This window comes from Carica papaya, chromosome 3, assembly GCF_054855325.1.
Source record: "Carica papaya isolate Zhongbai chromosome 3, ASM5485532v1, whole genome shotgun sequence".
NCBI lineage: Eukaryota > Viridiplantae > Streptophyta > Magnoliopsida > Brassicales > Caricaceae > Carica > Carica papaya.
Window position 1 is genome coordinate 27806637 of NC_142311.1, and position 26406 is coordinate 27833042.

General features: G+C 43.4%; 17 pseudogenes; 3 read left to right on the plus strand and 14 right to left on the minus strand.

Moving 5' to 3' along the window:
- The first annotated feature begins 1300 nt into the window (after nt 1–1300).
- On the plus strand, nt 1301–1419 carry LOC148267494 (5S ribosomal RNA; annotated as a pseudogene).
- Nucleotides 1420–3856: 2437 nt separating this feature from the next.
- Nucleotides 3857–3975, minus strand: LOC148267495 (5S ribosomal RNA; annotated as a pseudogene).
- Nucleotides 3976–6092: 2117 nt separating this feature from the next.
- On the minus strand, nt 6093–6210 carry LOC148267496 (5S ribosomal RNA; annotated as a pseudogene).
- A 1652-nt stretch (nt 6211–7862) lies between these two features.
- Nucleotides 7863–7981, minus strand: LOC148267497 (5S ribosomal RNA; annotated as a pseudogene).
- Nucleotides 7982–9231: 1250 nt separating this feature from the next.
- LOC148267498 (5S ribosomal RNA) lies at nt 9232–9350 on the minus strand (annotated as a pseudogene).
- Nucleotides 9351–10291: 941 nt separating this feature from the next.
- Nucleotides 10292–10410, minus strand: LOC148267499 (5S ribosomal RNA; annotated as a pseudogene).
- A 744-nt stretch (nt 10411–11154) lies between these two features.
- LOC148267500 (5S ribosomal RNA) lies at nt 11155–11272 on the minus strand (annotated as a pseudogene).
- An 816-nt stretch (nt 11273–12088) lies between these two features.
- LOC148267501 (5S ribosomal RNA) lies at nt 12089–12207 on the minus strand (annotated as a pseudogene).
- Nucleotides 12208–15704: 3497 nt separating this feature from the next.
- Nucleotides 15705–15822, plus strand: LOC148267502 (5S ribosomal RNA; annotated as a pseudogene).
- A 1739-nt stretch (nt 15823–17561) lies between these two features.
- Nucleotides 17562–17678, plus strand: LOC148267503 (5S ribosomal RNA; annotated as a pseudogene).
- A 1532-nt stretch (nt 17679–19210) lies between these two features.
- Nucleotides 19211–19329, minus strand: LOC148267504 (5S ribosomal RNA; annotated as a pseudogene).
- Nucleotides 19330–20147: 818 nt separating this feature from the next.
- LOC148267505 (5S ribosomal RNA) lies at nt 20148–20266 on the minus strand (annotated as a pseudogene).
- Nucleotides 20267–21247: 981 nt separating this feature from the next.
- Nucleotides 21248–21366, minus strand: LOC148267506 (5S ribosomal RNA; annotated as a pseudogene).
- Nucleotides 21367–22626: 1260 nt separating this feature from the next.
- On the minus strand, nt 22627–22745 carry LOC148267507 (5S ribosomal RNA; annotated as a pseudogene).
- Nucleotides 22746–23551: 806 nt separating this feature from the next.
- Nucleotides 23552–23670, minus strand: LOC148267508 (5S ribosomal RNA; annotated as a pseudogene).
- Nucleotides 23671–25417: 1747 nt separating this feature from the next.
- Nucleotides 25418–25536, minus strand: LOC148267509 (5S ribosomal RNA; annotated as a pseudogene).
- Nucleotides 25537–25884: 348 nt separating this feature from the next.
- Nucleotides 25885–26003, minus strand: LOC148267510 (5S ribosomal RNA; annotated as a pseudogene).
- Between the last annotated feature and the right edge of the window lie 403 nt (nt 26004–26406).

Sequence of the window (26406 nt, forward strand, 5' to 3'; positions counted from 1 at the left end):
GGGTGTGACCTCCTACAAAGTCCTCATTTTTCACCCGTTTTTTGCGAACAGGGCATTAAACGTTACGCGTGACTAGAGCCACAGTCCACCAGCGTGAGTCGCAGCGCTAGAGTATTTTGCTTAAAATTTTTCATGCATTCATTTATAGTCCACAACGTGAAAAGATTGTCATTACGAGTATCTTACATAGTAGAGCAATGAAAGCAGAGGTGCAGCAAGAATTCCGTTCATCTGGGTGTGAGTCGAGGCACTGGGATATTTTGCTATATATTAGAACTAAATGTAGAGGTGCGATGTGCACGCATCGCGAAACAAATGACAGTAGTGGGAGGGAAGGCGAAGGGTATATGTATTTGTAGCACGAAATGGAATGGGTGCGATCATACCAGCACTAATTTACCAAATCCCATCAGAACTCCGTAATTGAGCGTGTTTTGGCGAGAATAGTACTAGGATGGGTGACCTCCTAGAAAGTCCTTATGTTGCACCCTTCTTTTTGTAGACGGGGCATTAAACGTTATGCGGGACCAGAGCGACAGTTTGCCAATTCATTCGTAAATGTGAGTCATGGCACTGGAGCATTTTGCTTAATATTTTTCGTACATTTAATTATAGCCCACCACGTGATAAGAGTGTTATTACGAGTATCTTACATAGTAGAACAACGAAAATAGAAGGGCAGCATGCGATCCGTTCATATTGGCATGAGTCAAGGCATTTTGCTTTATATTAGAACTAGAAGCAGAGGTGAGGTGTGTGCACACAGCGAAGCAAATGATGGGAGGGAGGAGGGAAGGGAAAGGGGCACATGCATTTGTAGCATGGAATGGGACGGGTATGATTAAACCAGCACTAATGCATTTAATTCCATAAGAATTCTGCAGTTAAGTGTCCTTGGGTGAGAGTAGTACTAAGATTGTTGACCTCTCGAGAGGTCCTCGTGTTGCATCTATTTTTGTGCACACGAGGAATTAAACATTGCACACAATCGAAACCACAGACCGTCGATTTATTCGTAAACGTGAGTCGCTATGCCAAGGCATTTTTTTTAATATTCTTTGTCATTTATTTATCGTCCACCACGTGATAAAAGTGTCATTATGAGCATCTTACATAGTAGAAAAATGAAAAACGAGGTGTGGCGGAGGTCCGTTCATCTTGGCATGAGTTGAGCCACCGGGGTATTTCATTTGATATTAGAATTAGAAGTAGAGGTGTGGTGTGCGCGCATAGCGAAACAAATGATGTTAAGGGGGAGGGAAGGAGAAGGAGTATATGTATTTGCAGCATAAAATAGAACGGGTGCGATCATACCAGCACTAATTCACCAGATCTCATCAAAACTCCCTAGTGAAGCGTGTTTGGGCGAGAGTAGTACTAGGATGAGTGACTTCCTGGGAAGTCCTCGTGTTGCACTCTTCTTTTTATAGACGGAGCGTTAAACATTACGAGTGACCGTAGCGATGGTTCGCCTGTTCATTCGCAAACGTGAGTCACGGCGCCAGGGTATTTTGCTTAATATTTTTCATGTATTCAATTATAGTCTATCACAAGAAAAGAGTGTTATTATGAGTACCTTATATAGTAGAACAACAAAAACAGAGATGCGGCAGTCGATCCATTCACATGTGCATGAGTCGAGGCGCTGGGGCATTTCACTTGATATTAGGACTAGAAGCAGAGGTGAGGTGTGCGTGCACAGCAAAACAAATGACGAAGGGGGGGGGGGGGGGGGGAAGGAGAAGGGGTATATGTATTTGCAGTGGAAACTAGAATGGGTGCAATCATACGAGCACTAATTCACCAGATTCCATTAGAACTCCGTAGTTAAGCATGTTTTGTGCTAGAGTAGTACTAGAATGGGTGACTTCATGGAAGTCCATGTGTTGTACCATTTTTTTTGCAGACGAGGCGTTAAACGTTACGCGGGACTGAAGTGACGGTCTACCAGTTTATTTACAAATGTGAGTAATGTCGCCGGGGTATTTTGCTTAATATTTTTCGTGCATTCAAGTATAGCCCACCACGTGATAAGATACTCGCTCAAGCATGCATAACTGTAGAGTTCTGATGGAATTCAGTATGTTAGTGCTGGTATGATCACACCTCTTCCATTTCGCGCTGCAAATACATATACCCCTTGTCCTTCCCTGCCCTCTCCTATCATTTGTTTCGCTGTGTGCGCATACCGCACCTCTGCTTCTAGTTCTAATATAGAGCAAAATACCCCAGCGTCTCGACTCACGCCCAGATGAACGGACCACCTGCCGCACCTCTGTTTTCATTATTCTACTATGTAAGATACTCGTAATGATACTCTTATCTCGTGATAGACTATAAATGAATGCACGAAAAATATTAAGCATAATTCCCTTGCGCCGTGACTCATGCTTGCGACTGAACCGACAGACCGTGTCTCTGGCTGTGCGTAACATTTAATGCCCCATATACAAAAAGACAGGTGCAACACAAAGACTTCCTAGGACGTCATCCATCCTAGTACTACTCTCACACAAATACGTATAACAGTAGAGTTCTGGTAGGATCCGGTGCATTAGTGCTGGTGTGATCACACCCATCTAATTCTACGTTGCGAATACATATAGCCCTTGTCCTTCCTTCCCCCCTCCCGTCATTTATTTTGCTGTGTTTGCACACTGCACCTCTGATTATAGCTCTAATATTAAGTGAAATGCCCCAGTGCCTCGACTCACACCCACATTAACGAACCACTCGTCGCACCTCTGTTTTCATTGTTCTACTATGTAAGATACTCATAATGACACTTTTATCATGTGGTTGGCTTTAAATTAATGCACAAAAAATATTAAGCAAAATTCTCCGATGCCACGACTCACATTTGCGAATGAATAGGCAGACCGTGGCTCTGGTCCCGCGTAACATTTAATGCCCTGTAAGCAAAAAGAAGGGTGCAACATGAGGACTTCCCAAGAGGTCATCCAACCTAGTACTATTCCCGCCAAAGTACCCTTAACTGTGGAGTTCTGATGGGATACGGTGCATTTGTGCAGGTATGATCACACCTGTCCCATTTTTAGCTCAAATACATATACCCCTTTTCCTTCCCTCCACCCTCCCATCATTTGTTTCGTTGTGCGCACACACCGTAACTCTCTTTCTAGTTCTAATATCAAGCAAAATATCCCGACGCCTCGACTCACGGCCAGATGAATAGACCGCCCGCCGCACCTTTGCTTTTCTTGTTATATTATGTAAGATACTTGTAATGACAATCTTATCACGTGGTGGGCTATAAATAAATGCACAAAAAATGCTAAGTAAAATGGCTCGGTGCCATGACTTACGTTTGTGAAAGAACCGGCAGATCATGGTTCTAGTCGCGCGTAATGTTTAACGCTCTATCCACAAAAAAAGGGTGCAACACGAGGACTTTCGAGGAGGTCACCTGTTCTAGTACTACTTTTTCCCAAGAATGCTTAACTACATAGTTCTAATTGGATCCGGTGCATTAGTGCTGGTATGATCGATCTATCCCATTCTGCACTGTATATACCCCTTCTCCTTCCCTCTTTCCTCCCATCATTTGTTTTGCAGTGCGTGCACACCGCACCTCTGCTTCTAGTTCTAATATCAAGTGAAATGCCTCGGTGCCTCGACTTACGACCAGATTAATGGACTGCCTATCGCACCTCTATTTTCATTTTTTTACTATGTAAGATGCTCTTAATGACACTCTTATCACTTGGTAGACGATAAATAAATGGATGAAAAAGATAAAACAAAATATCCCGGCACTGCGACTCATATTTGCTAATGAACCGGCGAACAGTAGCTCCGATCATAAATAATGTTTAACACTCTATCTGCAAAAAGACAGATGCAACACGAGGACTTCCCAGGAGGTCACCCATCCTAGTACTACTTTTGCCCAAACATGCTTAATAGCAGAGTTCTGATGGGATCTGGTGGATTAGTGCTGGTATGATCGCACCCCTTCAATTCTGTGCTGCAAATAGATATACATCTTCTCCTTCCCTCCCCTCTCCCATCATTTTTTTTATTGTGCGCACACACTGCACATCTATTTTTAGTTATAATATCAAGTGAAATGCTCTGATCCTCGACTCACGCCAGATTAAAAGACCGCCCGCCGCACCTCATTTTTTGTTTTTCTACTATCTAAGATGCTCGTAATGACACTCTTATCACATGGTGGACAATAAATGAATGCACAAAAAATATTAAGCAAAATGTCCCGACACCACGACTCACTTAGGCGAATGAACAGGTGGACTATGACTCCGGTCGCACGTAACGTTTAACAACATCGTCTGCAAAAAGACGGGTGCAACATGAGGACTTCCTAGGAGGTCACTCATCCTAGTACTACTCTCACCCAAACACGCTTAACTGCAGAGTTATGATGAGATACGGTGCATTAGTGCTGGTATGATCCCACCCGTCCCATTCCACGCTGGTCTCCTTCCATCCCCCCTCCTATCATTTGTTTCGCTGTGCGTGCATATCATAACTCTACTTCTAGTTCTAATGTCAAGTGAAATGCCCCGCTGCCTCGACTCACGGGTAGATGAACGGACCACCCACTACACCTCTATTTTGGTTATTCTACTATTTAATGCACAAAAAATATTAAACGAAATGCCACGGTGCTGCGACTCACACTCGCGAATGAACTGGTAGACTGTGGCTCCGGTCGCACGTAATGTTTAACGCCCCGTCTGAAAAAAAGACAGATGCAATATGAGAACTTTCTAAGAGGTCACCCATTCTAGTATTACTCTCACCCAAGCACATTTAACTGTGGAGTTCTGATGGGATACGGTGCATTAGTGCTAGTATGATTCCACCTCCCCCATCATTTGTTTCGCTGTGCACGCACACCATACCTCTGCTTCTAGTTTGAATATCAAGTAAAATACTCTGACGCCACGAATCACGCCTAAATGAACAAACCACTCACCGTAAATCCATTTTCGTTGTTCTACTCTTTAAGATGCTCGTAATGACACTCTTATCACGTGGTGGACTAAAAATAAATGCATGAAAAATATTAAGCAAAATATCTCGGTGCCATGACTCATGCTAGGGAATGAACCAGCGGATCGTGGCTCCAGTCGCGCGTAACTTTTAATGCCCCGTCTGTAAAAAGACAGGTGCAAGACAGGGACTTCTAAGGAGGTCACCCATCCTAGTACTACTCTTGTCCAGACACGCCTAACTGTGGAGTTCTGATAGGATCTGGCATATTAGTGCTGGTATAATTGCACCAGTTTCATTCTGCACTGCAAATACATAAACTCTTTCTCCTTTGCTCCCCCCTCCCATCATTTGTTTCGCTATGCACTCACACTTCACCTCTATTTCTAGTTCTAATATTAAACGAAATGCCCCTACTCCTTAACTTATGCCCAGATGAACGGACCGCCCACCACACCTTGTTTTTTATTTTTCTACTATGTAATATGCTCGTAATGACACTCTTATCAGGTGGTGGACTATAAATAAATACACAAAAAAGATAAAGCAAAATGCTCTGGCACCACGACTCACACTGGCAAATGAACCGGCGGACCATGACTCCGGTCACGTGTAAAGTTTAACTCCCCATCCACAAAAAGACGGATGCAACACGAGGACTTTTCAAGAGGTCACCCATCCTGATACTACTCTCGCTCAAGCATGCATAATTGTGGAGTTCTGGTGGGATCGTGTGCATTAGTGCTGGTATGATCACAACCCGTTCCATTTTGTGCTACAAATACATATATTTGTTCACCTTCCCTTCCCTCACCCGTCATTTATTTCTTTGTGCCCGCACACCACACCTTTGCTTTTAGTTCTAATATAGAACGAAATACTCCGGTGCCTCGACTCAAACCCAGATGAACGGGCTGCCTACAGCACCTCTGTTTTTATTATTCTACTATGTAAGATACTCATAATAACACTCTTATCTCGTGATGGACTATAAATGAATGCCCAAAAAATATTAAGTAAAATGTCCCGGCACCGCGACTCACATTAGCGAATGAACCGACAGACGGTTGCTCTGGTCGCGCGTAACATTTAATGCCCCCTCCGTAAAAAAATGGGTACAACACGAAGACTTCTCAAGAGGTCACCCATCCTAGTACTACTCTTGCCCAAGCACGCTTAACTGCAGAGTTCGATGGGATCCGATGCATTAGTGCTGGTATGATCGCACCCCTCCCATTCTTTGCTTCAAATATATATATCTCTCTTCTCCTTCCCTCTTTTCTCCCATCATGTTTTTTGTTGTGCACGTACTTCGCACCTCTATTTCTAGTTCTAATATCAACAAAATGCCTCGGCGCCTCGACTCATGCCCAAAGTAAAGGACCACCTGCCGCACCTTATTTTTCGTTGTTCTACTATGTAAGATACTCGTAATGACTCTCTTATCACGTAGTGGACTATAAATTAATGCACGAAAAAAATTAAGCAAAATGCCCCAGCACCGCGACTCATGTTGGCGAATGAACCAGTGGACTATGGCACCAGTTGTGCGTAACGTTTAACGCCCCATCTGCAAAAAGACGGGTGCAATACGAGTACTTCCCAAGAGGTCACTCATCCTTGAACTACTCTCACCCAAATATGCTTAATAGCAGAGTTCTGATAGGAGCTGATGCAATAGTACTAGTATGATCACACCCGTCCCATTCCGCGCTGCAAATGCATTTGCCTTTTCTTCTTCCCTCCCCCCTCCCATAATTTGTTTCACTGTGCGTGCACACCTCACCTCTGTTTTTGTTGTTCTACTATGTAAGATGCTCATAATAACACTCATATCACGTGGTGGACTATAAATGAATGCACGAAACATATTAAGCGATCTGACGCTGTGAGTCACATTGGTGAACGTGGCTCCGGTAGTGCATAACATTTAACACCCCCTCCGTAAAAAGATGAGTGCAACATGAGCACTTTCCAAGAGAACACCCATCCTATTACTACTCTCGCCCAAACACACTGAACTACAGAGTTTTGATGGGATACGATGATTAGTGCCAATATGATCGCACCCATACCATTCCACGCTGCAAATACATATATCCCTTCTCCTTCCCTCCCCCTCTCATCATTTGTTTCGCTGAGTACGCACACCGCATCTCTACATCTATTTTTAATATCTAAAAAAATTTTCTAGCGCCTTGACTCACGTCCAGATGAATGGACTGCCCGTTGCACCTCTTTTTTCATTGTTATACTAAGTAAGATGCTTATAATGATACTCTTATCACGTGGTGGATTATAAATGAATGCACCAAAAATATTAAGATGAATGTCCCAGTGCCGCGACTAAGATTGGTGAATGAACCGGCAGATCGTGGCTCTAGTCGCGCGTAACATTTAACCCCCGTCTGCAAAAAGACGGGTGCAACACGAGAACTTCCCAAGAGGTCACGAATCCTCGTACTACTCTCACCCAAGCATGCTTAATTGTGGAGATTTGATAGGATTCGGTGCGATAGTGCTGGTATGATCGCAGTAGTTCCATTTTACTCTGTAAATACATATACCCCTTCTCCTTCCCTCCCTCCTCCCATTATTTGTTTTTCTGTGCGCACAAACTGCACCTCTCCTTCTAGTTATAATATGAAGTGAAATGTCTCGGTGCCTTGACTCATGCCTAGATAAACAAACTGCCCACCACACCTCTTTTTTGTTGTTTTACTATGTATGATACTCGTAATGACACTTTACGTCGTGAAATATAAATGAATGCACAAAAAATATTAAGCAAAATGTCCGGTACTATGACTCACATAAGTAAATAAACTTGCGGACCATGGTTCCGGTTGCGCGTAATGTTTAACGCTCCATCCGCAAAATGACAGGTGCAACAAAAGTACTTCCCAAAAGGTCACCCATACTAGTAGTACTCTCGCCCAAGCACGCTTGACTGCAGAGTTCTGATGGGATCCAGTGCATTAGAACTGGTATGATCGCACCAGTCCTTTTTGCACTGCCAACACATATTCCCCTTCCCCTTCCCTCCCCTCTCCTACCATTTGTTTTGCTGTTCGTGCACACCGCACCTCTGCTTCTAATTTTAATATAGAGCAAAATGTGTCAGTGCCTTGACTCATGCCCAGATGAATAGACCACCCGCTTCACCTCTGTTTTTATTGTTCTACTACGTAAGTTACTCGTAATGATACTCTTTTCTCGTGATGAACTATAAATGAATGCATAAAAAATATTAAGTAAAATGCCCCAGCACCGTGACTCATACTTGCGGACTGTTGCTCTGGTCATGCATAATGTATAATGCCCCATCTGTAAAAAAACTAGTGCAAAATGAGAACTTTCCAAGAGGTCACTCATCCTAGTACTACTCTCACCCAAGTAAGCTTAACTGTGGGGTTCTGATGGGATCTAATGCATTAGTGCTGGTATGATCGCACCCGTAACATTTCGCGAAGTAACTACATATACTCCTTCTCTTTCCCTCAACTCTCCCGTCATTTGTTTCACTGTGCGCGCACACCGCACCTCTGCTTCTAGTACTAATATCAAGCGAAATGTCCTGGTGCCTCGACTCACATCCAGATGAACGAACCACCCGCCACACCTCGTTTTTCATTATTCTACTATGTAAAATGCTCATAATGACACTCTTATCATGTTGTGGACTATAAATGAATGCACAAAAAATATTAAGCCGAATACCCTGGAACTGTGACTCACACTGGCGGACTATGTCTCTTGTCATGCGTAACGTTTAACACCCCGTCTCATAAAAGGCAGGTGTAACAAGAGGACTTCCCAGGAGGTCATCCATCCTAGTATTACCATCACCCAAGCATGCTTAACCACGAACTTATGATGGAATTTGGTGCATTAGTGCTAGTATGATCACACCTGAAACATTTGGCACTGTAAATACACGTGCCCCTTCTCTTTCCCACCCCCTCCTATCATTTATTTCGTTCTGCGCACACACCGCACCTCTGTTTCTAATTCTCATATAGAGCGAAATGTCCTAGCATCTCGACTCACACCCCGATAAAAGAACCACCCGCCGTACCTCTCTTTTCGTTGTTTTACTATGTAAGATACTCATAATGTCACTCTTATCTCGTAATGCACTATAAATGAATGCACGAAAAATATTAAGCAAAATGCCCCAATGCCACGACTCATGCTGGTGGACCATTTCTCCAGTCGCGCGAAACGTTTAACACCCAGTCCACAAAAACAAGGGTGCAACGCGAGGACTTCTAAGGAGGTCACCCATCCTAGTACTACTCTAGTCCATGCATGCTTAACTGTAGAGTTTTGACGGGATCCGGTGCATTAGTGCTAGTATGATCACACCCATCCCATTCCGCTCTACAAATGCATGTGCCTCTTCTTATTCCCTTCCCCCTCCCATTGTTTGTCTCACTGTGCACGCACACATCATCTCTTTTTCTAGTTCTAATATAGAGCAAAATACCTCGGTGCCTCAACTCAAGCCCAGAAGAACAGACTGCCTGTCGTACCTCTATTTTTGTTATTCTATTATTTAATATGCTCATAATGATACTCTTATCACGTGGTGGACTATAAATGGATGCACAAAAAATATTAAGCAAAATGCTCCGCTACCGCGACTCACGCCGATAAATGAATTGGAGGACCGCAGCTCTAATCACGCATAGTGTTTAACACCCAGCCTTTTTGTGGTGAACTATAAATGAATGCACAAAAACTATTAAGCAATCCGGCACCATGACTCACGCTAGTGAATGAACCAGCAAAACGTGGCTCCGATAGTGAGTAACATTTAACACCTCCGTCTGCAAAAAGATGGGTGTAACCCAAGAACTTCCCAGGAGGACACCCATCTTAATACTACTCTCACCCAAGCACACTTAATTGTGAAGTTTTGATGGGATACGGTGATTTGTGCTGGTATGATCGCACCCATATCATTCCGTGCTACAAATACATATATGCCTTCTCCTTCCATCCTCCCTTCCATCATTTATTTTACTATGCGTACACACAACACCTTTGCTTCTAGTTCTAATATCAAGCAAAATGTCCTAGTGTCTTGACTCACCCCAAGATGAACGTAACCCCTCCCGCACCTCTTTTTTCATTGTTATACTATGTAAGATGCTCGTAATGATACTTTTATCATGTGGTGGATTATAAATGAATGCATAAAAAATATTAAGATAAATGCCCCGGCGCTGCAACTCACACTGGTGAATGAACTGGCATACTGTGGCTTCGATCACATGTAACGTTTAACATCTTGTTTGTAAAAAAATGGGTGCAACACGAGGACTTCGCAGGAGGTCACCCATCTTAGTACTACTCTCATCCAAGCACGCTTAGCTGTTGAGTTCTGATAGAATCTGTTGCATTAATGCTGGTATGGTCGCACCTGTCCCTTTTGTCGCTGCAAATATATGTACCCATTCTCCTTCCCTCCCCCCTCCCATCATTTATTTCACTATGCATGCACACCGCACCTCTGCTTGTAGTTCTAATATTAAGTGAATTGCCCCGGTGCCTCAACTGATGCCCCGATGAATAGACTTCCCACTGTGCCTCTATTTTTGTTGTTCTAATTTATAAGATACTTGTAATCATACTCGTATAACGTGGTGGACTATAAATGAAAGCACAGAAAATATTAAACTAAATGCCCGGGAGCCATGACTCACGTTGCCGAATAAACCAACGGACCGTGGCCTCGGTCGCACGTAACGTTTAACGCCCCATCTGCAAGTATGCTTAACTGTGGAGTTTTGATAAGATCTGGTGCATTGTGGTGGTATCATCGCACCAGTACCATTTCGCATTGCAAATGCAAATAACCCTTCTATTTCCCTCCCCCTTCTTGTCATTTGTTTCGCTGTGAGTGCACACTGCACCTCTGCTTCTAGTTCTAATATCAAGCGAAATGCCCCGGTGCCTCAACTCATGTACAAATGAATGGACCGCCCGCCGTACCTTATTTTTTATTGTTCCACTATAAAGATGCTCGTAATGAAATTATCATCATGTGGCGGACTATAAATGAACTCATGAAAAATATTAAGTAAAATGTTCCAGCACTGCGACTTACTCTTGGAGACTGTGACTCCAGAGTCTTGCATAATGTTTAACGTCCCGTCCACAAAAGGATAAGTGGAACATGAGGACTTCCCAAGAGGTCACCCATCCTAGTACTACTCTCGTCCAAGAATGCTTAACTACGAAGTTTGATGGGATCCGGTGTATTAGTACTGGTATGATCACACCCCTTATATTCTTTGCTACATTCACATATACCACTTCTCCTTCCCTCCCCCTTCCTGTCATTTTTTTGTTGTACGTGCACACTGAAACTCTGCTTCTAGTTTTAATATAAAGCGAAATATCCTAGCGCCTCGACTCACACCGAGATGAATGGATAGTACACCGCACCTCTATGTTTTTTGTTTTACTATGTAAGATACTCGTAATTATACTCTTATCTTATGATAGACTATAATTGAATGCACGAAAAATATTAAGCAAAATACGCCGACGCTGCGACTCACATTGGTGAATGAACTTGTGGATCGTGTCTTCGGTCGCACGTAACGTTTAATGCCCCATATGAAAAAAGACGGGTGCAACACGAGAACTTCCTAGGAGGTCACCCATCCTAGTATTACTCTTTCCCAAACACGTTTAACTGCAGAGTTTGATGGGATGAAGTGCATTAGTGCTGGTATGATTGCACCCCTTCCATTCTGCGTTGCAAATACATGTACCACTTCTCCTTCCCTCTCTCCTCCCTTCATTTGTTTCGATGTGCGCACACACCGCACCTCTTTTTCTAGTTCTAATATCAAGCAAAATACACCACCACCTCAACTCATGCCCAGATGAACAGACCGCCCGCCGCACCTCATTTTTCGTTGTTCTACAATGTAAGTTGCCCATAATGACACTATTATCACATAGTGGACTATAAACGAATGCACGAAAAATATTAAGCAAAATGTCCCGGCGACATGATTCACGCCGGTGAACTGTGGCTCTTGTCGCGCATATCTCGCGCATAACGGTTAACACCCCGTCCGCAAAAAGACGGGTGCAACATGAGGACTTCCCAAGAGGTCACCCATCATAGTACTATTCCTGCCCAAGCAGGCTAAACTGTGGAGTTCTGATGAGATCTTGTGCATTAGTGCTGGTATGATCGCACCCTTCCCATTTTGTACTTGAAATACAAATACCCCTTTTCCTTCCTTCCCCACTCCTATCATTTGTTTCGTTGTGTGCACAAATACGCAACTATGTTTCTAGTTCTAATATCAAGTAAAATGCCACAGTGCTTCGACTCATGCCCAGATGAATGGACTACCTGCCATACCTCTGTTTTCGTTGTTCTATTATGTAAAATACTCGTAATGAGACCCTTATCACATGCTGGACTATAAATGAATGCATGAAAAATATTAACGAAAATAGCTCAACACTGAGACTCAAGTTTGCAAATAAACCAGTGGACCGTGGCTCTGGTCCCTCCTAGTGTTTCATACCCCATCTGCAAAAAGACGATTGCAACACGAGGAATTCCCAAGAGGTCATTAATCCTAATACTACTTTTGCCCAAGCATAGTTAACTACAGAGTTCTGATGGGATCTGGTGACTAAGTGCTGGTATGATCGAACGACTTCCATTATCCGCTGAAAATACATATACTCCTTCTCCTTCCCTTCCCCCTCCTATCATTTGTTTCGCTGTGCATGCACACCGCACCTCTGCTTCTAGTTCTAATATAGAGCAAAATGTCCTAGCGCCTCGTCTCACGCTCAGATGAATGGATCGCCCACCACACCTATATTGTTGTTGTTCTACTATGTAAGATACTCGTAATGACACTCTTATCTCGTGATAAACTATAAATGAATGCATAAAAAATATTAAGCAAAATGCCCCCACACCGCGACTTATGCCGGTAATTGAACCAGCGGACCGTGTCTTTGGTCGCACATAACATTTAACGCTCCGACCGTAAAAAATCGAGTGCAACACGAGCACTTCTCAGGAGGTCACCCATCCTAGTACTACTCTCGTCCAAGCACGATGGGATTCGGTGAATTTGTGTTGGTATGATCGCACCCCTTCCATTTTTTGCTGCAAATACATATACCACTTCTCCTCCCTTCCCCCCTCCTATCATTTGTTTCGTTGTGCACGCACACTGCACCTCTGTTTCTAGTTGATATATCCAGCAATATACCCCGGCATCTTGACTCACGCCCAGATGAACGGACTACCCACCATACCTCTATTTTTGTTCTTCTACTATGTAAGATACTCGTAATGATATTCTTATCTCATGATCGACTATAAATGAATGCACAAAAAATATTAAGTAAAATGCCTCAACACCGTGACTCACGCTGGAGAATGAACTGACAAACCGTATCTCTAGTCACACGTAACATGTACCGCCCCATCTGTAAAAACATGAGTACAAAACGAAGATTTCAAAAGAGGTCACCCATCCTAGTACTACTCTTGCCCAAACATGCTTAATTGCGGAGTTCGATGGAATCCGGTGCATTATTACTGGTATGATCGCACCCCTTCCCCTCCCCGCTACAAATACATATACCACTTCTTCTTCCCTCCCCCCTCTCGTCATTTGTTTCACTGTGGGCGCACACTGTACTTCTGTTTCTAGTATAAATATCAAGTGAAATGGCCCGGCACATCGACTCATGCCCAGATTAAAGGACCGCTCGCCACACCTCATTTTCCGTTGTTTTACTATTTAAGATCCTCGCAATGACACTCTTATTACGTGGTGGACTATAAATGAATGCATGAAAAATATTAAGCAAAATGTCCTGGTGCCCCGATTCACATCGGCGAATGAGCTAGTGGACCGTGGCTACGGTCGCGTGTAATATTAACACTCTATCTGCAAAAAGATGAGATGCATCACCAAGACTTCCTAAGAGGTCACCCATCCTATTACTACTCTTGCCCAAACACGCTTAGATATAAAGTTTTGATGGGATCCAGTGCATAAGTGCTGGTATGATCGTACCAGTTCCATTTCGCACTGCAAATACATACACCCTTTTTCATTCCCTCCCCCCTCCTGTCATTTGTTTCGTTGTGTGCGCATACCTCACCTCTACTTCTAGTTTTAATATCAAGCGAAATGACCCAGTGCCTCGACTCACACCCAGATGAACGGATCGCCTGCTACATCTCTGTTTTTGTTGTTCTACTAATTAAGATGCTCGTAATGACACTTTTATCACATGGTGGATTATAAATGAATGCGCAAAAAATATTAACCAAAATACCTCATCATCGTGACTCATGTGGTCGAATAAACCAGCAGACCGTGGCTTTGGTCATGCATAAAGTTTAACACCGTGTCTGCAAAATGACAGGGCAACACGAGAACTTCCAAATAGGTCACCCATCTAAGTACTACTCTTGTCCAAGCACGCTTAACTGTGGAGTTCTTATTGGATCTAGAGCGTTAGTGTTGGTATGATCGCAACCTTTCTATTTCGCGCTCAAATCCATGTACCCATAATCATTCAATCTCCCCTCCCATCATTTGTTTCAATTTGCGTACACACAGCACCTCAATTTCTAGTTTTGATATTAAGTGAAATGCCTCGGTGGCCCAACTCATGCCCAGATGAACAGATCACCCGTCGCAGCTCTTTTTTCATTTTTATGCTATATAAGATGCTCATAATGACAATCTTATCATGTGGTGGACTATATGCACGAAAGATAAAACAAAATGTTTTGGCGCCACAACTCACGTTTTTGAATGGACTGACGGACCGTGGCTCCTATCGCGTGTAACGTTTAATGCTCCGTCCGCAAAAAGACGGGTACAATAGGAGGACTTCCTTGAAGGTCACCCATCCTAGAATTACTCTCGCCCAAGCACGCTTAGCTGCTGAGTTCTGATGGGATCTAGTGCATTAGTGCTTGTATTATCACACCTGTCCCATTCCGCATTTCATAAAAATATACCCCTTCTCCTTCTGTCCACCCTCCCATCATTTGTTTCACTGTGCACGCACACCTCACCTCTGCTTCTAGTTCTAATATCAAGAGAAATGACCCAGTACATCGACTCACGCCCAGATGAATGGACCGCCCACATCTCTGATTTTGTTGTTATACTATGTAAGATACTCGTAATGACACTTTTATCACATGTGTATTTACAGTGGAAAATGGATTGGGTGCGATCATACCAGCACTAATTCACCAGATCCGATGAGAACTCCGCAGTTAAGCGTGCACGGGAAAAAGTAGTACTAGGATTGGTGAACTCCTGATAAGTCCTCGAGTTACACCCTTCCTTTTACAAACAGGGCGTTAAACGTTACGCGGGACAAGAGCGATGATCCGTCAGTTCATTCGCAAATGTGAATCGCGGCACTGGGGTATTTTGCTTAATATTTTTCGTGCATTCAATTATTGCCCACCACGTGATAAGAGTGTCATTACGAGTATCTTACATACAAGAACAATGAAAATAGAGGTGCGGCAGGCAGTTCATTTATCTAGGCATGAGTTGAGGTGCCAGAGCATTTTGCTTGATATTAGAACTAGAAAGAGAGGTGTGGTGTGCGCGCACAATAAAATAAATTATGCGAGGTGGGAGGGAAGGAGAAGGGGTATATGTATTTGGAGCACAGAATGTGACAGGTGAAATCATACCAACACTAATGCATCGGATCCCATCAGATCTCTGCAGTAAAGCGTGTTTGGGGAGAGTAGTACTAGGATAGGTGACCTCCTAGGAAGTCCTCGTGTTTCACCTATCATTTTACAGTTGCAGCATTAAACATTACCCATAAATAGAGCCATAGTCTGCCGGCGTGAGTCGTGGTGCCAACATTTTACTTAATATTTTTTGTGGATTCATTTATAGTCCATCACGTGATAGGAGTGTCATTATGAGTATCTTATGTAGTAGAAATATAAAAAGCGAGGTGCGGCGGGTGGTTCGTTCATCTGAACGTGAGTCGAGGCGCCAGGGCATTTGGCTTGATATTAAAACTAGAAGAAGAGGTACGGTGTATGTGCACGACGAAACCAATGTTGAGAGGAATGAGAGAAGGAAAAGGGGAATATGTATTTACAGCGTGGATTAGAAGGGGTAGATCATTCCAGCACTAATGCACCGAATCCCATATGAACTCTATAGTCAAGTGTGCTTAGGTTAGAGCAGTATTAAGATAGGTGACCTCCTAGGAAGTCCTCGTTTTGCACCCGTCTTTTTACGGATGGGGCATTAAACGTTACCCGCGATTAGAGACTTGGTCCACCGGTTCATTCTCCGACGCGAGTTGTGGTGCAAGGATATTTTGTTTAATATTTTTTATGAATTTATTTATAATCCATCACGAGATAAGAATGTCAATACAAGTATCTTACATAGTAGAACAACAAAAACAGAGGTGAGGCGGGTGGTCTGTTCATATGGGAATGAGTCAAGGCGCGGGGCATTTTACTCTATATTAGAACTAATATCAGAGGTGCAATGTGCGCACACAATGAAACAAATGATGGGAGGGGTTTAAGGCATGAAGAAGGGTATATGTATTTGCAACGCAAATTATTATGGGTGCGATCATACCAGCACAAATGCACTGGATCCCATCAGAACTCCACAATTAAGCATGTTTAGGCAAGAACGGTACTTAAATGGGTGACCTAATTGGAAGTCCTCATGTTGCACTCGTCTTTTTATAGACCGAGTATTAAATGTAATGCGCGACAAGAGCCACAGTCTATTAGTTTATTCGCCAGTATGAGTCGTAGCGCCGGGACATTTTGCTTAATTTTTTTGTGTGCATTCATTTATAACCCACCACGTGATAAGAGTATCATTACGAGCATCTTAATTAGTAGAACAACAAAAACAGAGGTGTGGCGGGCGGTCCATCCATTTGGGTGTGAGTCGAGGCGTCGAGTCATTTTGCTTGATATCAGAACTAGAATTAGAGGTACGGTGTATGCGTAGAATGAAATAAATGATGGGAGGGGGGAGGGAAGGAGAAGGGGTATATGTATATATAGCGCAGAATGGGATAGGTGCGATCGTACAAGCTCCAATGCACCGGATCCCATCCGAACTCTGTAGCTAAGTTTGCTTGGGCGAGAGTAGTTCTAGGATGGGTGAACTTCTGGGAAATCCTCCCTTTTCGTTTTTTTTGTGGACGGGGCATTAAATGTTTCGTGCGACGGGAGACACAATCCGTTGATTCATTTACCGGCGTGAGTCGCGGTGCAAGGGAATTTTGTTTAATATTTTTTTTGAATTCATTTATAGTCCATCATGAGAAACGAATGTCATTACAAGTATCTTACATAGTAGAATAACGAAAATAGGGTGTGGTGGGCGGTCCGTTCATATGGGCATGAGTCGAGGTGCGAGGCATTTTTCTCTATATTAGAACTAATATCAGAGGTGCAGTGTGCGCACACAGTGAAACAAATAATGGGAGGGGGGGAGGGAATAAGAAGGGATATATGTATTTGCAGCGCAAAATGGGACAGGTGCGATCATGCCAGCATTAAAGCACCGGATCCCATCCGAACTCCATAGTTAAGCGTGCTTGGGCAAGAATAGTGCTAGGATGTGACCTCCTGGGAAGTTCTTGTGTTGCACCCGTCTTTTTGCCTACAGAACGTTAAACGTTACACACGGCTGGAGCCACGGTCCACTACTTCATTCGCAATCGTGAATTGTGGCATCAGAACATTTTACTTTTTCTTTTTCATGCATACATTATGGTCCATCAAGTGATAAGAGTGTCATTACGGGCATCCTATGTAGTAGAAAAAGGAAAAAAAAGGTACGGCAGGCGATCCGTTCATCTGGGCGTGAGTTAGGGAGCTAGGCCAATTTGCTTAATATGATAACTAGAAGCTGAGGTGCAGTGTGCGCACACAACGAAACAAATGATGGGAGGGGGATGGAATGATTAGGGATATATGAATTTGAGCGCAAAATGGGAAGGTTATGATCATACCAACACCAATGCACCAGATCCAATCAGAACTCCACAATTAAGCATGCTTGGGTGAGATAAGAGTGTCATTACAAGCATCTTAATTGGTAGAACAATAAAAACATAGGTGCGGTGGGTGGTCCGTTCATTTGGGCGTGAGTTGAGGTGTTGGGTCATTTCGCTTGATATTAGAAATAGAAGCAAAGGTTAGGTGTGCACACACAAAGAAAGAAATGATGTGATAGGGGAGGGAAAGAGAAGAGGCACATGTATTTGCATCGGGAAATGGGATGGGTGCAATCATACCAGCACTAATGTACTATATCTAATCAGAACTTCACAGTTAAACGTGCCTTGTCGAGTGTAATACTAGAATGGGTGACCTCCTTAGAAGTCCTCGTGTAGCACCCATCTTTTTGCAAACGGGGCATTAAATGTTATGCGCGACCATAGCCATGGTCCACCAGTTCTTTCACAAACATGAGTCACAACGCCAGGGCATTTTTATTTATATTTTTTGTGCAATCATTTATAGTCCACTATGTGATAAGAGTGTTATTACGAGCATCTTACATAGTAGAACAACAAAAATAGAGGTGTGGTGGGCGGTCCGTTCATCTTGGCATGAGTCGAGGCACTGGGGCATTTCGCTTGATATTAGAAATAGAAGCAGAGGTGCACTATGCACGTACAGCAAAATAAATGATGAGAGGGTGAAGGGAAGGAGAAGGAGTATATTTATTTGCAGCGCGAAATAGAACAGGTGCATACCAGCACTAATGCCCCGGATCCCATCAGAACTCTATAGTCAAGCTTGCTTGGGTGAGAGTAGTACTAGGTTGGGTGACCCCCTAGGAATTCCTCGTGTTGCACTCGTCTTTTTTTGAGCAGGACGTTAAACGTTACACGCGATCAGAGACACGGTCTGCCGGTTCATTCACCGGTGTGAGTTATGGTGTTGGGGCATTTTGTTTAATATTTTTCGTACATTCATTTATAGTCCACCACATAATAAGAGTGTCATTACGAGCATCTTACATAATAGAACAACGAAAAATAAGTTATGGTAGGCAATCCATTCATCTGGGTGTGAGTCGAGGCATCAAGGCATTAATGCCTCGCCACCACGACTCACGCTGGCGGACTGTGACTCTTGTCGCGTGTAACATTTAACGACCTATCCATAAAAAGATAGGTGCAACACGAGGGCTTCCCAAAGGGTAACCAATCCTAGTACTACTCTCGCCAAAGCACGCTTAACTACAGAGTTCTCATGGGATCCGGTGTATTAGTGCTGGTATGATCGCACTTATCCCATTCCACACTGCACAAACATATACCCCTTCTCCTTCCCTCCCCCCTCCCATCATTTGTTTCATTATGCGTGCACACCTAACCTCTTCTTCTAGTTTTAATATCAAGTGACATGACCCGGTGCCTCGATTCATGCCTTGATGAATGGAGTGTTTGCTGCACCTTTGTTTTTATTGTTTTATAATATAAGATGCTCGAAATGACACTCTTATCACGTGGTGGACTATAAATGATTACACAAAAAATATTAAGTAAAATGCCTCGGTGCCACGACTCACGTTTACGAATGAACCAGCGGACTATAAGTCTAGTAACACGTAATGTTTAACGCTTCATCTGTTAAAAGACAGGTGCAAAACGAGAACGTCGCAAGAAGTAACCCATCCTAGTACTACTCTCGTTCAAGGACACTTAACTATGGAGTTCTTATGGGATCCAGGATATTAGTGTTGGTATGATCGGACCTGTTCTATTACACACTGTAAATACATGTACCCCTTCTCCTTCTCTCTGCCCTCCCTTCATTTGTTTCGCTGTGCGCGCACACCGTGCCTCTTTTTCTAATCTAATATAGAGAGAAATGCCCCGGTGCCTCGACTAATGCCCAAATGAATGGACCGTTCGCTGTACCTCTATTTTTGTTGTTTTATTATGTAAAATACTCGTAATAACACTTTTATCTCCTAATGAACTATAAATAAATGCACAAAAAATATTAAGCAAAGTGCCCAAGAGTCGTGACTCACACTGGTGAATGAACTAGCGGACCGTGGCTTCGATCGCGGGTATCGTTTAATGTCCCATCTGTAAAAAGATAGGTGCAATATGAGGACTTCTTAGGAGGTCATCTATCCTAGTACTACTCTCGCCCAAGCACGTTTAACTATAGAGTTCTGATGGGATACAGTGCATTGGTGCTGGTATAATCACACCCATCCCATTATGCGCTGTAAATGCATGTGCCCCTTCTCCTTCCCTTCCCCCTCCCATCATTTGTTTCACTGTGCGCACACATCTCACCTCTGCTTCTAGTTCTAATATAGAGCGAAATGCCTCGGTGCCTTAACTGAGGCCCAGATGAACGCACCGCCCCCCGCACCTTTGTTTACGTTGTTTTTCTATGTAAGATGCTCATGATGACACTTTTATCACATAATGGGCTATAAATAATTGCATCAAAAAATATTAAGCAACATGCCCTGTCACTGCGACTCACGTTTGTGAATGAACTGGTAGACCGTGGCTCTGGTCACTAGTAATGTTTAGCACCCTGTCTGCAAAAAGATGGGTGCAAAATGAGGACTTCGCAAGAGGTCACCAATTCTAGTACTACTCTAACCCAAGCATGCTTAACATGCCCTGTCGTTGCGACTCACGTCTGCGAATGAATCGGCAGACCATGGCTCTGGTCACTGGTAACGTTTAATCCCCTATCTGTAAAAAGACAGGTGCAACACTAGAACTTCCCAAAAGGCAACCAATCTTAGTACTAGTATCGTCCAAGCACGCTTAACTATGAAGTTATTATGGGATCCGGTGAATTATTGCTGGTATGATAACACCCATCCTATTCTGCGCCGCAAATACATATATCCCTTCTCCTTCCCTACCCCCTCCTGCAATTTTTTTTCACTTTGCTCGTACACCACATCTCTACTTTTAGTTCTAATATAGAGTGAAATGCCTCAGCGCCTCGACTAATGCCCAGATGAACAGATAACCTGCTGCACATCTATTTTTGTCGTTTTACTATATAAGATACTCATAATGACACTCTTATGTCGTGATGGACTATAAATAAATGCACAAAAAATATTAAGCAAAATTCTTAGGCGCCACGAGTCACGTTGGCGAATGAACTGGCAGACTGTACCTTTGGTTGCGCATAACGTTTAAGGCCCCATCCGCAAAAAGACAGGTACAACATGAAGACTTCCTAAAAGATCACCGATCCTAGTACTACTCTCATCCAAGCACGCTTAAATTCAGAGTTCTGATGGGATCCGGTGCATTAGTGCTGGTATGATCGCAACCATCCTATTCTGCACTGCAAATGCATATATCCCTTCTCCTTCCCTCCCCCCTTCCATCATTTGTTTTGTTGTGCACACAAATTGCAACTCTACTTCTAGTTCTAATATCAAGCGAAATGCCCCTGCGCCTTCACTAACGCCTAGATGAACGGACTGCCCCCCCCCCCACTGTTTTTATTATTCTACTATGTAAGATAGTCATAATAATACTCTTATCACGTGGTAGACTATAAATGAATGCACAAAAAAGATAAAGCAAAATACCTCGGCCCTGCAACTCACGTTAGCGAATGAACTGATGGACCATAGATCCTATCGCGCATCACGTTTAACGTCTCGTCTGCAAAAAGACGAGCGCAACACAAGCACATCCCATGAGGTCACCCATCCTAGTACTACTCTCGCTCAAGCACATTTAACTATGGAGTTTTTATAGGATCCGGTGCATTAGTGCTTGTATGATCGCACCCGACCCATTCCGCGCTGCATATATATACCCTTTGCCTTCTCTCTCCCCCTCCCATCAATTGTTTTGTTGTGCGTGCACACCGCACCTTTGCTTCTAGTTCTAATATCAAATGAAACACTCCGGCACCTCAACTTAAGCCCAGATAAACGAACAATCCGTCGCACCTCTGTTTTCGTTGTTCTACTATGTAAGATGCTCGTAATGACACTCTTATCACGGGGTGGACTATAAATAATTGTATGAAAAATATTAAGTAAAATATCCTGGCGCCACAACTCATGTTTGCTAATGAACTGGCGGTCGTGCGTAACATTTAATGTCCCGTCTGCAAAAAGGCGAGTGCAACAGGAGGACTTCCCAACAAGTCCCACATCTTAGTACTACTCTCGCTCAAGCACACTTTATTGCGGAGTTCTTATAGGATCCGGTACATTAGTGCTTGTATGATCACACCCGTTCCATTGTGCGCTGCAAATACATATACCCTTTCTCCTTCCCTCCCCCTCCCATCATTTGTTTCGCTGTGCGCGCACACCACAGCTCTGCTTCTAATTTTAATATCAAGTGAAATGCCCCAGCACCTCGACTCACACCTAGTTGAACGGACCGCCTGCCACACCTCATTTTTTGCTGTTATACTATGTAAGATACTAGTAATGACACTCTTATTAGGTAGTAGACTATAACTGAATGCACAAAAAATCTTAAGCAAAATTCTCCAGCGTCGCGACTCATGCCGGCAGACTGTGGCTCCGGTCACACGTAACGTTTAGCACCCCATCCAAAAAACGACGGGTGCAACACAAAAAGTTCCCAAGAGGTCACCCATTCTAGTGCTATTCTCGCCCAAGCATTCTTAGCTACGGAGTTCTAATATGATTCGGTACATTAGTGCTGGTATGATCGCACCTGTCCCATTGCCTGCTGCGTATACATATACCCCTTCTCATTCCCTACCCTCTCCCATCATTTGATTCCTTATGCACGCACACCGCACATTTGCTTCTAGTTTTAATATCAAGTGAAATGACTTAGTGCCTCGACTCACGCCCAGATGAACGGACCGCCTACCGCACCTCATTTTTTGTTGTTCTATTATATAAGATGCTTGTAATGACATTCTTTTTATGTTGTGGACTATAAATGAATCCACAAAAAATATTAAGCCAAATGTCCCGGCACCGCGACTCACGCCGGCAGATAGTGGCTCCGGTTGCACGTAACGTTTAACGTCTCGTCCGAAAAAAGACAGATACAACACAAAAATTTTTCAGGAGGTCACCCATCCTAGTACTACTGTCACCAAGCATGCTTAATTGCAGAGTCATGATGGGATCCAGTGCATTAGTGTTGGTATGATCGCACCTGTCCCATTCTGCATTGCATATACATATACCCCTTTTCCTTCCCTTCCCCCTCCCATCATTTGTTTCACTGTGTGTGCACATCTCACCTCTTCTTCTATTTCCAATATCAAGCGACATGACCTGACACTTTGACTCATGCCCAAATGAACGGACCTCCTGCTGCACTTTTGTTTTTGGTGTTCTGCAATATAAGATGCTCGTAATGACACTCTTATAACGTGGTGAAATACAAATGATTGCACAAAAAATATTAAGCAAAATGCCCTAACATTGCGACTCACGTTTGTGAATGAACCAGCAGACCATAAGTCTGGTCACGCGCAATGTTTAACGCCCCATCTGGAAAATTACTGGTGCAACATGAGGAATTCTCAGGAGGTCACCCATCCTAATACTACTCTCGCCCAGGCACGCATAGCTATGGAGTTTTGATGGGATCCTGTGCATTAGTACTGGTATGGTCATAACAATCCCATTCCGCACTGTAAATGCATGTGCCCCTTCTCCTTCCCTTCTCCCTCCCATCATTTGTTTCACTGCACGTGCACACTTCACCTCTGCTTCTAGTTCTAATATAGAACGAAATGCCCCACCTCGTCGACTAATGCCCAGATGAATGGACCACTTGCCACACTTTTATTTTTGTTATTCTACTAAGTAAGATACTCGTAATAACACTCTTATCTCATGATGGATTATAAATGAATGCACAAAAAATATTAAGCAAAATACCTCACCGTCGAGACTCACGCCAGCGAACTGTGGCTTTTGTCGCGCATAACATTTAACGACCCATCTGCAAAAAGACGGGTGCAACACGAGGACTTTCTAAATGGTAACCAATCCTAGTACTACTCTCGCACAAGCACACTTAACTACGGAGTTCTAATGGGATTCAGTGCATTAGTGTTGGTATGATCGCACCCCCCATCCTATTCTGCACTATAAATACATATATCCCTTCTCCTTTCCTGCTCCCTCCTACCATTTCTTTCGCTGTGCATGCAAGCCACACCTCTACTTCAAGTTTTAATATAGAGCAAAATGCCTCGGTGCCTCGACTAACGCCTATATGAACGGACCGCCCACTGTACCTCTATTTTTGTTATTTTACTATGTAAGATACTCGTAATGACACTCTTATGTCGTGATGGACTATAAATAAATGCACAAAAAATATTAAGCAAAATGCCCAGGCACCGTGACTCACGCTGGCAAATGAATTAGCAGATCGTGGCTTTGGTCGCACGTAACGTTTAATGCCTTGTCTGCAAAAAGACAGGTGCAACACAAAGACTTCCCAAAAGGTACTAATCCTAGTACTACTCTCGCCCAAGCAAGCTTAACTTCGGTGTTCTTATGGGATTTGGTGCATTAATATTGGTATGATCACACTCATCCTATTCTGCACTACAAATACATATGTTCATTATCCTTCCCTCTCCTCCTCCCACCATTTATTTTGTTGTGCATGCACAACGCACCTCTGTTTCTAGTTCTAATATGGAGCGAAATGCCCTGGTGCCTCGACTAATGCCCAGATGAACGGACCTCCTGCTGCACCTCTATTTTTATTATTCTACTATGTAAGATACTCATAATGACACTCTTACTCATGATGGACTATAAATAAATCCACAAAAAATATTAAATAAAATGCCCCGGTGCCACCACTCACACCGGTGAATGAATTGGGGGACCGTGGCTTTGGTCACGGGTAATGTTTAACACCCCGTCGGCAAAAAGAAAGGTGCAACACGAGGACTTCCCAAGAAGTCACCCATCCTAGTACTACTCTCGCTCAAGCACGCTTAACTGCAGAGTTTGGATAGGATCCAATATATTTATGCTGGTATGGACGTACTAGTTACATTCTATGCTGCAAATACATGTACCCTTTTTTTTGTTTCCCCCCTCCCATCATTTGTTTCGTTGTGCGCGCACACCTCACCTCTACTTTTAGTTCTAATATAGAGCAAAAAAACCCGGTGCCTCGACTGAGGCCCAGATGAACGGACCGCCTTCCTCACCTCTTTTTTTCGTTGTTCTTCTATCTAAGATGCTCGTAATACCACTCTTATCACGCAATGGACTATAAATAATTGTAAAAAAAAATATTAAGCAACATGCCCCGTCGCGGTGATTCACATTTACAAATGAACTAGCGGACCGTGGCTCTGGTCACTGGTAACGTTTAACACCCCATCTACAAAAAGACGGTTCAACACAAGGACTTCCCAAGAGGACACCCATCTGAGTACTACTCTCGCCCAAACATGCTTAACTACGGAGTTCAGATGGGATCTGGTGCATTAATACTGGTATGATCACACCTGTTCCATTTTGCGTTGTAAATATATATCCCTTTTCCTTCCCTCCCCCCTCCCATCATTTGTTTCACTATGCGCACACACCTCACCTCTGCTTCTAGTTCTAATATAGAGCGAAATGCCCCAGCACCTCGATTAACACCTAGATAAATGGACCACCTGCCACATCTTTGTTTTCATTGTTCTACTATGTAAGATACTCATAATGATACTCTTATCTCGTGATGAACTATAAATGAATGCACAAAAAATATTAAGCAACATGTCCTACCGCCGTGACTCACGTTTGTAAATGAACTGGCAGATCGTGGCTCCGGTCACCAGTAACGTTTAATGCCCTGTTTACAAAAAGACGGGTGCAACACAAGGACTTCCTAATAGGTCACCCACCCGATTACTACTCTCGCCCAAGCTTACTTAACTGCAGAGTTCAGATGGGCTCTAGTGCATTAATACTGGTATGATCGCACCCGTTCCATTTCACGTTGCAAACACATATATCTCTTCTCCTTTCCTCCCTCCTCCCATCATTTGTTTCACTGTGCGCACACACCTCACCTCTGCTTCTAGTTCTAATATAGAGCAAAATGCCCCGGTGCCTCGACTAACCCCCAGATGAAAGGACCGCCCGCCACACTTTTATTTTCATTGTTCTACTATGTAAGATACTCATAATGATACTCTTATCTCATGATGGACTATAAATGAATGCACGAAAAATATTAAGCAAAATGCCCCGCCACTACGACTCATGCTGGCGAATGAACTAGCAGACCATGGCTTCGGTGGCGTGTAACGTTTAACGCCCCGTCCGCAAAACTCAAAAAACTTACAAATATATCATATTAATTAAACTTAAAATAATTAGCAATAAG